Source organism: Polyergus mexicanus, unplaced genomic scaffold, assembly GCF_030449975.1.
Source record: "Polyergus mexicanus isolate NDT 795.1 unplaced genomic scaffold, iyPolMexi1.0 SCAF_6, whole genome shotgun sequence".
Taxonomy (NCBI): Eukaryota; Metazoa; Arthropoda; class Insecta; order Hymenoptera; family Formicidae; genus Polyergus; species Polyergus mexicanus.
In genome coordinates, this window is record NW_027223326.1 from 755,211 (window position 1) to 771,637 (window position 16,427).

Consider the following 16,427-nt stretch of genomic DNA (forward strand, 5'->3'; position numbering starts at 1 on the left):
CGCCGCATAGTGATAAACGAATGAACTAGCGATTATTGAATACTTTTTTTGTAATATTTTCGGAATGTTGCTGTAACATTGCTAAAGTTATATTGTAAAATAATGTCTTTGCAAGATTTCTGCAACATTAAACTGCAATATCCAATATTACAATGTTGCAGCAATGTTGTTGCAAGCTTCAGTGCTGTATTGATTGTGACGAGAAGATTTAATATCTTCTTATTATATATGTCAGACTCTTTTCCCGAATAAAAATTCGACGATAAGTTTATTCGGTGAAGGAACAGAAAATGGTACCGCTCTTTCTGATACTTTACTACTTATCAAATTTACCAACCTTTGGCTGCGAATGGACAAAAAATGAAACTTTTATATCTCTTAACTCTCTAAATATATATATTTCATATATAGAAAAATTGCAACATCTCTACGCGAGATAATATAAGAATTATCTTAGCTCCTGCCTATTTATTCATAATTTATCAAAATATACATGCAACAGGACATAAAAATATCTCTAAATTAATAAATAATAAAAATCGATTTTACATTTATCAGATTATTTAGATTTTATTCGATTGTTTTAGAACTTATAAATGTATTATTTATCAATTCAGTTTTGTAAACAATCTATAATAATTGGATCTTAATCGTTACTACGATTTAAAATTTCATACTGCCAACATTAATCACATGCCGTTCCTCTCTTTCTCTCTCTCTCTCTCTCTCTCTCTCTCTCTCTGTCTCTCGTGAATCTTATTATAGATTTCCATAATAATTCTCCGAACGAATTCCGATAGGAATTTCAATGCATTCGTCGAAGCTCCATGAATATCCAGTTATCTCGATTGATCCTCGGGAGAACTGTAGGAAAATGCGTTTTCCTATAATCTTCCGTAAATTGTGTCTCTCTTTTTCTTTCTCTCTACGATGAAAGTACTTTACTTCGTAGTTACTTGAGTTTGATCTCAAGCAGAAACGAACTGACTATGCTACGTTAAATGCTACGATAAAGATAAAAAATGTGCTCATTAATCTCAATAGCTCGTTCATGAACAATCGAACAACTCATTGTGTACATTCCCGATTTTAAAAATGTTCGATGTAATTATAAGTTTGATTGTAAATCAAGAGTGGAAAGAGAATAAGCGCCATCTGTACCGCGATACACGTAGAGATATTATTTTATTTTATTTATAAAAAAAAAAAAAAAATAAAAATATAGAAACAAGATTATAGTAGATTATATTATATATGCTTATATACATATAAACAACGAAACAGTTATATGTGCGCAATTTATTCGCGTACGTTTCAGAGATGAGGTTTATATATAAATATATTCTGTAGCATATTTTTTAATGACATTTGTCAACATACACATTTTAATTATTTAAAAACATTGCTCACGATTACGTCAACAATTTAAAGCGATCCTATATATCCACCGATTACTCGAAACATATAAAATTACATCAGTCTCGTTATAGCGAGCGTTATGTTTTTCGCTAATTAAAATGTACAAATGTCGCAGTCCTGCAGTCGGAATGATACGATTTTCACGTACTTGTAAATATTTGATATCGATCGTGGATTGTGGTATAATGTGATGTAGTGTACGTGTGTTTGTATGTGTGTGTGTGTGTGTGTTTGTGTGTGGTATGATATGGTTGTGCGATGCGCTTCTTCGTCTACCTATCCGCTTTTCATCTCTTGTCATTATCCATCCTCTTTTGTACTTAATTGACGAGCGTTAAAAAGCGATCATGCGCATCCATAAAAGCGTACTCGAACTCGACTGGATTGCATCCCTCGCTCCCCCTTTTTCCTCTCTCTCTCTCTTTCTCTCTCTCTCTCTCTCTCTTTACTGATGCTGTATTTATCGCGTTTTATTCTCCCCGACTCACTCCCTCCTTCCCTTCGCCACCCTGCATCTCTGCAAACAATAGCGTGGGTGTTTGATATTTGCGCAGTGAGGGTGTCGATGATTTCGAATATCGCCCACGCCACGTCGTAAACGCCCACCTCCCTTGGCTGGCTGTGCGCCAACTTAAACGGGTTGAAATTTTGCAAAATTAAGTTCGCCAGTTTAATGAGAAACCGGGAGTACTCGACAAACTCATAACGAGACGAGATCGCGATACAATGCCGCGAGTGTTGCACGAAAACTTCTCGACATCATTAAAGCATATGTTATACATAAATATTGGGATATTGGTTCAGTTCTCTCCCCTTCTCCCTTCACCTCATTCGAATATAAAGGAAAACCTTATCGGAAACATGGAAAGTTTTTTTTTTTTTTCCGGAATACTTACAAATATTCTAAAATTATCTGACTAACAGAACAAAAAATTAAGTAGAACAAAGATCTTAAAATTAAAATAGAATTAAAATTGTTAATGGATGAATTTTACATTTACATAATATTTTATAAATTTGCATATAGATATTATAAAATATTAGATAAACGGGAAAAACACTCTCGATAGGAGACAAGCTATAAATAAATATGGAAGAAGCGAGAATTATCGAAATAAAAACTTATTTCTTTGATTACATTTATGCATCTATCCTCGTTCCGATACGTTACAAAGTGTTAAAACGTATCGCGAAGGATCAGTTTTCTCGGCGGCCATAAATTTTTCTGATGCTAATGGTCAAGCAATCGTTAACGATCGAGCCCACGTAAGCTTGAAAGAATGGATTTTCCTTCCCGATCAGCTGTGAAACATCTCCCGAGATACAGGTAAAGCTCGATAGACTCACCGTGAAGCTTGTAATTAACATTGTACTGCGCTATTTATCGCAGATATAAATTCGATGAATATTTTATCGTTATATTTACACACATTGTCAATGTCATGTAGCAATTATCGTGCAGCAAAACTGATTTCGCATTGAGTGTAGCAGAACAGATTCGAATTCCTCGATTCCCTGGGACTCGTGCACGAGAACGAAAATTTTGCGCAGCAAAATTTCTCTCAGATCCTGTCATTTCTTGAAAATCAAAAAATTACAAGTACAAAGAAATCCCTTTTTCCTGTCTTATTTTTTTTTTTGAAATTGTGTTTTTAAAAATTTTTAATGCCGTAAAACACATAAGAAAAAAGTGAATAAATACAAGAAGGTAAATCCCTTCAGGATTTCAAATAGAGCCACGTGTCATTACGTCATGTTATTTGCATACAAGTGCACCTAGACCTTTTTTCTAGCGTGTAGAAATGTCACGTAAAAATAATGTCTTAGCGAGCTAAATTTACACACACACACACACACACACACATCTATATATATATGCTCTTTTAATAAAAATTATATTAGACATGATAATTGTTTATAGCAAATTTAAATTAAAACTTATTTTCAATTAATTTCAGATAGATAATTAATTGCGTTTTAATTTAAATTTGCTATAAACAATTATCATGTCTAACATAATTTTTATTAAAAGAGCATATCACATAGATTAGAGGGAGCAATAAAAATATATAGAGTTTCTAATGCACATTGTATACGCTATGATAATCGTGAAATAATAAAGCGAATGTCTAGCATTAATGAGAATCAAGATTGAAACGCTCGTTGCTTTACTCAACGCAAATAGAAGAGAAATATTACACAGGCTCTATTATTACAAAGCAACTAAGTAAAAAGATTCCGCCTACGTTGTTTCATTATATTTGTCATAGAAATTAATTTAAAGGCAAAATAACGACTGATTTATATGTACGTTTCTCTATATACAAAAATCAAATTACTTACAATTAGTTTCAAGTAAAACTTCTTTCTCCTCTATTAATTAATTAATTAATATTTATCATAATTTGTAACTACTATAAAAAAATTGATAGAAATATTCGATAAATATTAATTTCTTCTTAAGTTTTAGAATATTGTTATGATTCTCCGTGAATTCCAATTAAAATAAAAAACAGAAAAATAATTGAAAAACATATTTTGTATTTGTGAAATAAACAACTTTCGTTCTTCGGATATGAGATTTACGGGAGTATTGTCCGGATTTACAGAGACGGCCAATGCGCTTGATATTCCCCGATCAAAACACGAAAGAAATAGCCGGCCTAGAAAGGAATCGCGGTTTTTAGATTATGCTTAATGGGGCAAACACAACACAATCGTTGCCGCTGATTTATGCGACAGTAGAATTCGTTTGGAATGTGATTCTCTCTCTCTCTCTCTCTTTCTTTATTCTTTTTACGTGATTTTATCGGCGCAATACGATTCAAGCGCTTGGCAAAACAAGCTTGTTGAAATAATATTTGTGCTCAAACGCCATTTATGCGAACAACTTTTTCCTGACATAATACTAGTAATGAAATTCAACGATGTGTTTTATGTTGCTCGAGTACGGTGTAGGTGGATACTTGGATTTTATCTTATCGCAATATCTTTGCAAGTCCTTCGACCACCCATTACGCATAATAGTTTTTGTGGAGAAGTTTCTACTTCAAATAATATAATTAATTTTTACGATCTTATACGAGTATGTAAGATATGAGGCAGATTGTAGTCATGCGAGAAAAAAATTGATGTTAAAAAAAAAAATTATTTTTGTTGTAAAGTTTCCAATATTTGGTGTTAACGGAAGGTGCGACAGGATTGAAAATAACTTGTGTGAAGCTATATCATTATTTCTGCATTATTCTGGCAATCGGCTAACAAGTATCATTGATACATGCAATCATAAATCATCTTGACGATTTTATAATTTTACAGCTACTTCTTAATTTACTCACAGAATTGGAAATTTCATCTCTCACAGAATTAATAAACATCGTATACAAGTAATTACTCTCTATATGCATTTAACATCGAAAATGCAAATAATAAAAGAATCACATTTTACTTCTACATTTTTTTTTGTATCAGTAATATATACAAATATTTTCAATATATCTTTTTAAAAATAATACATTTTGCTAAATTGATGAAACCACATGCAAATGTCATTATTCGACGATACATTGATAAATGCATCACTGATATATGATACATTTCTGTTAACTGCCTATTTGATTAAATAGGGGAGTAATTATTATAATATCTATCACATAAATTGAACTTGCAATCATTTCCAGCATCAGCCAAATATCCATTTTTTTTTAAATTATCAAATTAATTTCAGAATATATTGTTGCGATAAATAATTTAGAAGCGCGTTGATCTCGCAGTAAGATAAAACGAAGTTTTCTAACAAGATGAATTACAATCCAATATAATTTTATTTAATATTACAATTTTGCTTCTCGATAATAGAAAAATAATTGCTTAAACACATACACATACACGCACACGCGCGTGTCTCCCGATTATGCCGGCCGATGCAAAACTACTGAAAATGTCACAGGCGTGACGAGCCTCGGTGGATGGATGTTACTGGATCGGGTTAAGTGGCTTTGGAGAAAGCCAGCTTACCTCCGCCTTTTCCTCATAAAGTCACGAAACCGTCGGCGGAATACCTCTATCCGGTATGTACCCATCGGCAAATCATCACGCCGGCCTTCACCCGCCGGTCGCGTCGTATCGCATCGTCGCCGTCGATGCAAATCTACGAGGAATAATAACGTCGCACGGTCGTAAGAGTCGAGAGGTTTTATTCCCCTAATCGGGACAACGCGGATAGGGATCCGAGACTCGAGGATTTACGTTCGCGGGTATTTCGACTCTCGCGAGCGCGTGCAGCGCGTTCTTATCCTGAGATGTATGGACGTGAAAGTTGCATTTGAAGCTGCCGAGAGTCGTTGCTTGATAGCAACGCGCGAAAGCTTCTCTCGATGATCGTATATATACACCCATACAGCACCGCAAGATTGCAATAACATTGCAGCAACATTTTTCTGCAAGATTGCAACATTGCAGAAACATTGCGAAATGTTGCTGCAACGTTGTTATGATATTGCAGCAACAGTAAAATGTCCGCCTACAGAAATATTGCATTATAATATTGCAGCAACATAGCAATATAATATATATGCAATAATGCTTTATGTATATTTATCGATATAATATCCTTAACATATGAAAAAAATAATAAGAAATTAGACCTATAAGAGTCAGGATCTAGCGTGTATATAGATTTTCTGTATTATAATAATAACGAAATTATAAAATGTAAATTTTTCAGTACACATTCGACTTCCTTCAGTGACAGAGAATATCTAAGAGAAATAAGAAAAAACTCAATTTGCAATTGTGTAAATTCACAATTTTTTTGTATCCGAAATATTCAGATATCCGGATGCAAAAAGATTGTGGTGAATTTACGCATACGAGTTTTTTCACATCTCTCTTGTCTTTATATAATCTCAAAATTTATTTATTAAAATCTGAAGTATCTTGCATATTAGAAAATTATTATCAAATTTTTGATTTTATATAAGAATGGAAACTATTCAAAGAATTCTTAGTCCAATGTCTGAGCCCCTGTATTGGAGTCATATCATACGATTTAAATTAACAAAAATAGTTATTATATCTTTTTAATCTTACTAGCCGCTCTTAGATAGATAGCGCAACATGCGCCGCATAGTGGTAAACGAATGAACTATCCATTATTGAATACTTTTTTTGTAATATTTTCGGAATGTTGCTGTAACATTGCTAAAGTTATATTGTAAAATAATGTCTTTGCAATATTTCTGCAACATTAAACTGCAATATGCAATATTACAATGTTGCAGCAATGTTGTTGCAAGCTTCAGTGCTGTATGGGCAGAACATATACAGCGTAGGTATTTCTATTACGGTAAGATATGCGTTTGGACGCGGTTCAATCTCGAATATTAAAGCGGAGTGTCCAAGAGATTCGACACATTAATTTTAATTGCTTCGAAATAATAATACAAGTGTTGATGAAATTTTAGCAGGGATAACATTGATTCTTTTCATCGAATATTATTGTAATTCTTTAATTGTTATATGATCTCTATTTTAATTGAGATTTTATTTAGATATAGAAATTTTCATATTTAACACATCACAATATATGTCCTATCCCAAATAGACAGATACCACTGTATTCCTTGTCAAAAAAATAAGCACCTTTCTTCTTTGGAAGAAATTTCTGTATAAATGTAACAACATTTCGTCGAGATATATCATTTTTCTAATATAGCGCATTTATTATTTTTTAATTATTTGTATAAAAGTTTTGAAAATTCTGTTATAATCAAGTTTATATTTGCATCCTTGTAATAAAATATTATAGAGAAAATTTTATTTCTTTAAATTGAATGAAACATTATTTTCTCTTATGGCAGTGAAATGTGCTGGCCAGTTATGATGTAAGTAAAATAAACGTTATTTATTTAATTTTTTTATGTTTTTATTTTCTCATATTGTTCAACCATCTTAGAATATTCATGCAAAAATATTTTAGCACGCTAGCTTTAGAGAAAAATCCTGATGTTGAAATTGAAAACTAGGATACTTCGAAAACAATATGTTTAGGAAATTTTGCAAAAAAGAGATGCTTATTTTTTGACAATACAATAGTACAGTATATCAGTCTGTGTCTTACCTATAAAACCTACTTATTAAATATTCACATACAGAACACATCCTGTATATGAATATATTTCATATATAAATTGATTTTATTAAAATATGTACATGTACATAGATTTATATATTGTAGTTTTAAGATATAAATAGCATTCAGCATTTTTTTTAAGCGATAAAACATTAAATACAATTTTCTAGATATTTCTGATAACGCAATGGGAAGAGAAACCTAGAAAAAAAAATGTAAATTGATTGTTGCAACAAAAATATAAATGAACTGTGTGGAATAAAATAACAGAAACGCTAAAGTACGACAGTGAAGTGCGTTGTCACGAGTTTCCCCAAAGACTCGTAAGAAATCACAAATTAAAAGAAACTTCGCAATGACGTTATTTACTCTTGAAAGTACGTGTGTTTTCTCGATAATTATAAGATTATATCTTATCATTGCTTGCTACATCGCTCTCAATTCCTCATCGACGCACAGCTGAAAGAGTCGCGGTTTAAGCCTGATTCGATGACCTGCATATTTCGAGAAAAATTTCGCCAGGAAACGTAACCATTCCACGTAACACCTTTCTCGATATTTATATATACGTTTATTGTGTGTAGTATCACTGTGCACACATAAACATATTGCTCTTTCATAAAAATCGTATAAAATTCAATAAAAAATTATTGATAGCGTATTTTTGTCACTCATATTCAACAGAAAAATATTAAACATTTATATATATTTTTATAGATTAAAGAAAATTAGCATATCTAAAAAAAAACAGGTCCCATACAGCACTAAAGCTTGCAACAACATTGCTGCAATATTGCAATATTGCATATTGTAGTTTAATGTTGCAGAAATATTACAAAGACATTATTTTACAATATAACTTTAGTAATATTACAGCAACATTCCAAAAATATTCTAAAGAAAGTATTCGATAATCGCTAGTTCATTCGTTTACCACTATGCGGTGCATGTTCCGCTATTCCGTATTTAATTTTTAATCATGATGATTATATAAAGTTTACAAAGAGCGGCTAGTAAGATTAAAAAGATATAATAACTATTTTTGTTAATTTAAGTCGTATGATATGACCCTAATACAGGGGCTCAGACATTGGACTAAGAATTCTTTTAATAGTTTCCATTCTTATATAAAATCAAAAATTTGATAATAATTTTTTAACATGCAAAAGATACTTCAGATTTGAATAAATAAATTTTGAGATTATATGAAGACAAAAGAGAGATGTGAAAAAACTTGTATGCGTACATCCACCACAATCTTTTTGTATATCTGAATATTTCGAATACAAAAAGATTGTGAATTTACAAAATTGCAAATTGAGTTTTTTCTTATTTCTCTTAGATATTCTTTGTCACTGAAGGAAGTCGAATGTGTACCGAAAAATTTACAATTTATAATTTCGTTATTATTATAATACAGAAAATCTATATACACACTAAATCCTGATTCTTATATGCCTAATTTCTTATTATTTTTTTCATATGTTAAAGATATTATGTCGATAAATATAAGCATTATTGCATATATATTATATTGCTATGTTGCTGCAATATTATATTGCAATATTTCTGTAGGCGGACATTTTACTGTTGCTGCAATATCATAACAACGTTGCAGCAACATTTCGTAATGTTTCTGCAATGTTGCAATCTTGCAGAAAAATGTTGTTGCAATCTTGCGGTGCTGTATGAGGTTGGTGCAATCTCGTGAATAACGAAGGAGATCGTAAATTATTGCTAAATACGCTTTAAATGCTCAAAAATAAACAAGAGACGCGTCATTAAATATGCGAATATGCAGAATTATGCTTTCTAAAGATTATAGTATATATATATATATTTTTTTTTTCGTATTTTTATACATTTCGTTAGTTCGCTTGCTTATCAGAAATAATTATTTCTGATTGGTGATTTTTCTCATGATCTTAGCCGCGTGTATTGAACTAGCGTGACCACGAGTGACCAATTCATTGTATAAAAATAGTACACGTGAAGGTTGCGAGAATCGGTAAACTTGCGTTTCTGGTGACGCATCGATAGAACCAGCAAGATTGCGGGTACCTGGGAGCACGAAGTGCGTCGGCGCCACGACGTCGTTGCGCCGCTGTGCTGTGATCGATCAACGGATTTTCTTCAGGATCAGCGTGACCTGGCGTAGCCGTGTCGCAGGGTCACGGTCTGACCTTGGTAATTCCCGATGACGTCGCGGAAATTTGACGACCTAGTACACGCGCACTATGATGCTCGACGACTCGATGACGTTTCTGACGCGACGTGCACAGTTTTCGATTCCTCCAAAAAGACAGCATTACGCGCTACCGACTTGTCGTGAGCTTCAAGAAGCTTTACGCTTTAAAGACAAATCTTCGATGCTGGGTAAAATCGTTAAGAGTGTCTCGTGACACTTGGTGATGAACAGGACTATGAATAAGAATTTTTTATATGGCTTTTTTATTTTTATTTATTTCCCCGTAAAGGGAAGATACGGAAAGGGAGAGAAGCGAAGAGAAGAAAAGTGGCTTATAGAGATAGTGATATGAATGAAAAGGAGAAAGAAGAGGGACGAGGGAGCGAATGAAACTCATCATACGTTTGCGCAAATCCGCCGCGAGCACCTGCGAAGAAAAACGAACGCACGTCTCACGTGAAAAGGCACGTGCAATCCTGACCTAGTTTTCTAGCCGTGTCCTGGGTCATGACCATCGATTGTTTCCCCTCTCTGGTCATGGCGTCGCGACCCAAATGCTTCGGATTCTTCCCTGGGATTTAGGCGCTGTAACGATCGCCGGGGATTTATGGCGTTGCGAGATGTCGCGCGCGCGATATAGCAGTTCTACCGATCGAAGAAAATAGCCACCTCTCTTTGTCTCTGTCTTTCCTAGCACGGTAATTTATATCGCAGCTGGGATCTAGTCGGCTCGGTTACAGGTGTCTCTAACCGGCGCGTATGAAGCGGTTTAATTGGGATTTATGTCGGCACTGTTGTCATTCCGGATATTACTCCGATAGTCGCTTAGAGACTCTAGAGTATGCTTCTTAGAACTATCTTCCGCTGAGAAACTTCTCATTCGAATTTATGTGCGAACCGCGAAACCTGAACCGTAATTTGAATAATCAAGCAAGGAGTAACACGAGGGAAGGGGTATCTACCGACGCGTTTTCCAAAATTGTGCTAGACATTATTGCGCTTTTAATTTAGAAAAATTACCATCAGTGCGGAAATTAATATCTCAAAATTTGCGATTTAAAAATTCAATTATCTTAAATTGCAATTTAAATAAAAATTTGAAATTATTAAAAAATGTGTTTTTCTGTAACACAATAATGTCATAATTTTTTTATTCTTTCGATGAAAGATTTTAGAAAAAAATATTTATTATAGTTTTTTTTATAAGTCACTTACATACTACTAATGTAGAAATAGCTAATCTCAAGTGTGTGTTTTTCCATCAAACGTATGACATCGTGTTTATACATAAAAAAAAAAACTTTTTATATAAGCATATATAGCTTCGAGAAGCAGATAAATAGAGAGATAAATTTAAATATATATGCTTCATTAAAGCGTTTATTATGATTTAATATCGTTCATCAGCACATAATGTGCTAGCTGATATATAATAATTTATTTAGCATAATAGTAGGTGTATATGAATCTATTACTGTCTTCGAACCCCAATATTGCCTACGGTCTTACCCATACAGCACCGAAAGATTGCAAAAACTTTGCATAGATCTTACATTGAAACATTGTAATATTGCATAGAAGTTGCGAAATGTTTCTGCAATGTTACTGCAAGCCTGCGGTAACGTTGTAATGTCCGCCCTAAGAAATATTTCAATGTAAGACTACAGTAATGTTACGGTGCAATGTATTTGTAATATTTAAGTACATTGCTACAAATATGCAAAACGCTTCAAATTTAATACATAAACTTTGAGAACATATAGAAACATCCAAGAGAGATAAGAAAAAAGATTGTGAATTTGCGCAATTACAACGAGTTTTTTCTCGTCTCTCTCGGATGTCTTTATATATTCTCCAAGTTTATCTATTAAATTTGAAGCATTTTGCATATTAAAAAATCATTATCAAATTTTATATAAAAATGCTTTTATATAAAAATGGGAACTATTAAACAACTTTCTGTTATCTAATTAACATCGCTATTTTATAAATTATTTACAAGTTTAAGAAATTGATAATGATTAAATAATTTAATTCATAAAAATTAAAATTTTATTTATATAAATATTAAACTCCATATCTTAAGTAGACAATAAACGGATAATTTTTCAACTTTGTTCGGATAATTATTTGTCCGATTTCTGAACACTCAATTCAATATCTGAATTTCCTGTGTTGGGATTGTATTAGACGAATTAATCTGATGAAAATAGTTATTTTGCCTTTAATATTACTAACCGCTTTTTGCAAGCTTTATATAACCATCGTGATTAAAACTTAAATACCGGATAGATAACGCAACGCGCGCCGCATAGTGGTAAACGAACGAAGTAGCGATTATCAAAAACTATCTTTTGTAATGTTTTTGAAATGTTGCTGTAACATTCTCATAAAATATTACAATTCCATATTCCAATAATGTCTCAACAATATTTCATTGCAACTTGCAAGATTGTAACATTGCTGCAATGTAATTGCAATGTTCTGTGCTGTATGGGATATCGTGTAAATTATCATGAGGCGAAAGTTAATAATAATGCAGCAGCTTGTATTCTCTATTTCATTATATTATTGTTGCTTTCGCGTATATATTTTTATATACGACGCGATCTCGAAGGAAGTATCGAGTTTCAGCGATAATAAACATAACGTCGTGTGTTGCTTTCTACATTTCTCTCTTTTCGGTTCTATAAATTACATTTATACACAGAGTAACTTTAACCCACTTACCGAAAGTCACGATCACGGCCAATGCTTGTGTGCTCGATCTTGCAGCATGCGTCATGTTCTCGAGAGAAAAGAATCGTCCACATCACAGAGTCGAAGAGAATCGTCCGATAATTTATGGAGTTTCACTCGCCGACAGATCAGCTGTAACAGATTACGTTAATAATTCGTTTCTTGTATATATCTTTGACGCATAGTAATAAATACGGATGCGTTTGACAAAACTTAAATAATGTAATTGAGCCAATTAATGCATGTATATTTATCAATACACGAGAGTATGTACACGAGCAAAGGAACGCGAGATAGTGCGCGATATTTTTTTCGCATATCTTACACGCATAAAACGCGCGGTAACGAGGAGCTGCATGTGTGTGTGTGTGTGGAGTTACGTGCGTGTTACTCGCAAGTAAATGAGATTTCATTCAGTGGTTGACGATAATACGCGCCGAAAGATACAGGTCCTGACCTACTTCGAACCGGTCACGCGCGTTCGAGGATTGAACTTTACTCTTTAAAGAGACATATTTTTAAAACGGAAGTTGATTTCGATGATAATGACTATTCGGATATGTCTCGCGTATCTGATGGTCTTAGAGATTATTTCCAAGTAAACGTTAGATGAGATGTCATCTCTCTGGAATTCTCCCAGCCAAAAGTTACCGGGTAAGTCTAAAGTACCGTACGAGTCTAATAGTGTTTTTCAAGTGAAGCAAATTTGATCGCTCCGAAAGAGATTAATGACGTCATAAATATCACCTTGGATTACTAGGGATATACTTATTTATATTAGTCAAATTCGAAACTTATTTTCGGTCGAACATATATGTTCATGAAAAATTGCGTTTAATCGCTTTCAGAGCAATCAAACTTTGCTTCACTCGAAAACGTTATAATACAACTCGGAACATACTGTAAAATTATAAATTTCTATTCTCAGAATCGTCTTGACACCGAAAAAATGACGACCGTTCAAGCGTTATGTTACTTCTATGCAAAGTATTATATTATCGGTTTGAAAATTGAATTGACCGAGTTACTAGTTATATAGTTATTATTCTTGATTAATTTTAATTGCAAACAACGCTTACATACATTAAATAAAGTCCATATATACAATAGTTAACTGATTTTATCCAATATCAAATATGATAAATATTTATAAACAAATATAGAAAAAATGATACAACTTGATATATTTACTTCAATCAGTGCAGTTTGTTCGGCATATATAATACAAAAACTTCGTTTCTCATGCATATTATAAATAAATTGCGGAACTCTTCCTCTTTTTTATTTTATCGTAAAACCTGGTCAGACTCGTACTATTTTTATATAATATTATTTTTTATTAAAAATTAATAATAAAACTTAAACGATACATACGTTGCATACAATATATTAATATAAAAATACACGAGAGACCGATCATTGTATAATCAGACTTCATTTTCTAATTTTCCGCTTTTCAGATTTCAGATTTGCAAATTATATAAAATTTGATATCATTTAGCATTGATAAAAAAATAAGTTTTGTACAGGTTCGGCAACAATGTAGGGGAATTAGGTTTCGCGATATTATTTGAATGCATGACCGAGCATTAATACAAAACAGTACCTGAAGTGAAAGAGCTATGAGTACCGAACCGTTATCAATTACGCATTCCTACGTTGCAGGGCTGCGTTTAAAAGAGCCACATGTGGATCCTTCGAGACTCGTCATAATTTCGCCATGATTACACGGGAAGAGCAATAAATAGTTCCGCCGTTTCACCATTTCGTATGAATTATTGGATACAATCGTCAATTATTGATGCACGTGCCCGATGACGGCACTCGTTGCCGTGGAATTATACTTCTTATACTGAGACCTAATCAAACTCTATTAACGGCCAACTACCACTATCATTGTATGGTATCAGAACAGTAATATTGGTAACGACATTCGTTATACTAAAGATGAAGTACTTGTTGAGGGCGTGAATAAATATTCATGAATATTAACTTTACAACGATACCCATACAGCACCGCAAGATTGCAATAACATTGCAGCAACATTCTTCTGCAAGATTGCAATATTGCAGAAACATTGCGAAATGTTGCTGCAACGTTGTTATGATATTGCAGCAACAGTAAAATGTCCGCCTACAGAAATATTGCAATATAATATTGTAGCAACATTATTCTGTACATAGAAGTATTACGGTAAAATTATCGAAAACTGAATATTTTACGAAATATTTTATTTTTTATATCAAAATATGTCAGATTATAAAATACAAAATAACTCAAAAAGTACTTAATAAAAAAATACTTCATTATAGTGTTTTGGAAAGCTCTCGATGTCAGCTACAAGAATACTAAATAAAAAATGAGGGTTTTCATTTAAGATTTTAAAGTTGACCTTCACATGACCTTCAAATGATTTTCCAAGATCAAATCATTATCACCATCTTATGGCTCCCTTGAAGCCACACAACTTTTGTTTGAAACATTTTTCTCTTCCGGGCTTGGTTTTTGAGATATTCGACTGGATGGATTAAAATGGGCCACCCAGTATATGAAACAAACGCGCGTTTTACGGAAGTTGTATTTATCTAATAATACAACTCGTTACACACGGCTCTATCGTAATTATCTTATATCTGAAAGTAGGAACATTTAATATTCAGTGGGGGAAACTATAGACGTCGGAAATTGAACGTTTCTTATTAGCCATTCTAATGAGATTGCTGCGGGCAATAAAAAAAGAAGTTGTATTAAATACCGAGAGTTTACGTGTAAGAAGTTCAAAGATCAACTTTGTATATGTGTGTGTGTGTGTGTGTGTGTGTGTGTGTGTGTGTGTGTGTGTGTGTGTGTGTGTGTGTGTGTGTTGCACTTTAGAGATGTGAACAGCTTCTTTTCTCGTTGCAAAAAGTTTGTTAAAACTGACTAAAAATGAAATATTTCATTTTAAAATGTAAATATATATATATTATACTTTTATATTTTAATAAAGTAGTGTATTTTTCTTTTAATTATAATCAACCATTTAGATAATGCGGATGTTATTTAACTGCTTGCTCGAAAGTGTGTGCGCTGGTAACATTGTAATCCGCCAGAAAAATTGCGCTTACATTACGGCTCGCTTCTCCGCTCTATATCTTCTTAATAAGGAAAACTTATTAATTCTCGTGAGAGTTACGACGGAGAGACGAACCGCTACGGAATGTTTTTTTTTTTTATATCATAAAGGAAACTCGTTTATCTCTTTTAAATTGATATATAATACGTACTATTATGTCTCTTTTCTAATTATTAGGTGTACAACTTTGCTTCCGCCGTTTTTTTCCGAAATTCGAGGCTTTATTGTAAAAAACTGGTTATACATTTATGATTCAAAGTATTGTGCATCGCTGGCCACTACTTTCTCCCTCTTTTTGACTTTGACTCGAGTCTTCATTAAGTAATGCCTCCAATTCTGCATCTTCGAAAACCTTCTCTCTTCCACCGCTATGCCGGTCTTCGACGTGAAAATCACCGTTCTTGAAGCGTTGAAACCACTCACGACACGTTCTTTCACTAATAGCGGCTTCACCATAAGTATTTGAGAGCATTCGATGAGCCTCAGCCGCAGATTTCTTTATATTGAAGCAGAAAATTAAAACCTCCCGCAAATGACGAGAATTTGACTCGTAAACTGACATTTTCAATCGAGAATAACTTTATGATGCAGACACAAATCGACTAATGTTTCTATGGGTTTATGTTGACAGATGCCCAAGTTTATCGCATGACGTTTATGATCTATTTATTTCGACCACTACTTACCGCTAAAGCCATCTATAGGAAAACGGCGGAAGCAAAGTTGTACACCTAATAGAATACATAATGTCCTTCTTGCCAATATGATTATACAGTAGTATCAAATGTTATTGCAAAGAAGTTGTTGTTTTATAAAATAGATTAAAAAAAGA

The 16,427-nt window shown here is 33.0% G+C and overlaps 1 protein-coding gene across 3 annotated transcripts in view; it reads right to left on the reverse strand.

Annotated features, from left to right (window-relative positions):
* Positions 1-16,427, reverse strand: part of LOC138933819 (neuropeptide Y-like) — a 90,540-nt gene that overhangs the window by 38,469 nt on the left and 35,644 nt on the right. For all 3 annotated transcript variants that reach the window (XM_070296838.1, XM_070296840.1, XM_070296837.1), the window contains exon 3: positions 12,471-12,611. The gene's annotated coding sequence lies outside the window, so the exon portion shown is untranslated. The remainder of the gene's footprint in view (positions 1-12,470; positions 12,612-16,427) is intronic.